Raw genomic sequence first — 1,332 nt, 5'->3', positions numbered from 1 at the left:
GGCTTTGGTGCCTTGGACATGAGCTATTACCTTAAGATTCTGCATGAAAGGAGGACTAGCAGCCGAGTTGCATGGGAGAATGTGAAAAGTGTTCATATGTAGTAAAAACCTGAGAAATCCGTCCGTTTCCGTCATTTGTTATCGAATCGACTTAAAGCCCGATCGTCACATTGGCCGCTCTTCTCTCTGAAACGGTTGTACTTATCGTCTGCAATGCTATGTCGCGTGCTGCGGTATGCGGGGACACTAAAATCGCCATACTAGAACACAGATGAAGCTTCTAAGTTGATGTAATAGCCAGTAAGAAGTAGTACAATTCAAGTTTTAGGAACCGGTTATTGACTTTTTACCCTTGTTTGGTGCCTTGGACATGAGCTAGGAAATTAAGATTTTACATGCAGGAGGACTAGCAGCCGAGTTGCACGGGAGAATGTGTAAAGTGTCCATATGTAGTAAAAACCTGAAAAATCCGTTCGTTTTCGTCATTTGTTATCGAATCGACTTAGAGCCAGATCGTCACATTGGCCGCTCTTCTCTCTGAAACGGTTGTACTTATCGTCTGCAGAGCTATGTCGCGTGCTGCGGTATGCAGAGACACTAAAAGCACCATGGTAGAACACAGATGACACTTCCAAGTTGATGTAATAGCCAGTAAGAAGTAGTACAATTCAAGTTTTAGTTACTGATTATTGACTTTTTAGCTGGCTTTGGTGCCTTGGACATGAGCTAGGACCCTAAGATTCTGCATCAATGGAGGACTAGCAGCCGAGTTGCCCAGGAGAATGTGAAAAGTGTTCATATGTAGTAAAAACCTGAGAAATCCGTCCGTTTTCGTCATTTGTTATCGAATCGACTTAAAGCCCAATCGTCACATTGGCCGCTCTTCTCTCTGAAACGGTTGTACTTATCGTCTGTTAAGCTATGTCGCGTGCTGCGGTATGCGGGGACACTAAAATCACCATAGTAGAACACAGATGAAGCTTCTAAGTTGATGTAATAGCCAGTAAGAAGTAGTACAATTCAAGTTTTAGGTATCGATTATTGACTTCTTAGTTGGCTTTGGTGCCTTGGACATGAGCTATTACCTTAAGATTCTGCATGAAAGGAGGACTAGCAGCCGAGTTGCATGGGAGAATGTGAAAAGTGTTCATATGTAGTAAAAACCTGAGAAATCCGTCCGTTTTCGTCATTTGTTATCGAATCGACTTAAAGCCCGATCGTCACATTGGCCGCTCTTCTCTCTGAAACGGTTGTACTTATCGTCTGCAATGCTATGTCGCGTGCTGCGGTATGCGGCGACACTAAAATCGCCATACTAGAACACAGATGAAG

This window comes from Schistocerca gregaria, unplaced genomic scaffold (genome assembly GCF_023897955.1).
Source record: "Schistocerca gregaria isolate iqSchGreg1 unplaced genomic scaffold, iqSchGreg1.2 ptg000577l, whole genome shotgun sequence".
Classification (NCBI taxonomy): Eukaryota; Metazoa; Arthropoda; class Insecta; order Orthoptera; family Acrididae; genus Schistocerca; species Schistocerca gregaria.
This window is presented reverse-complemented; position numbering follows the sequence as displayed.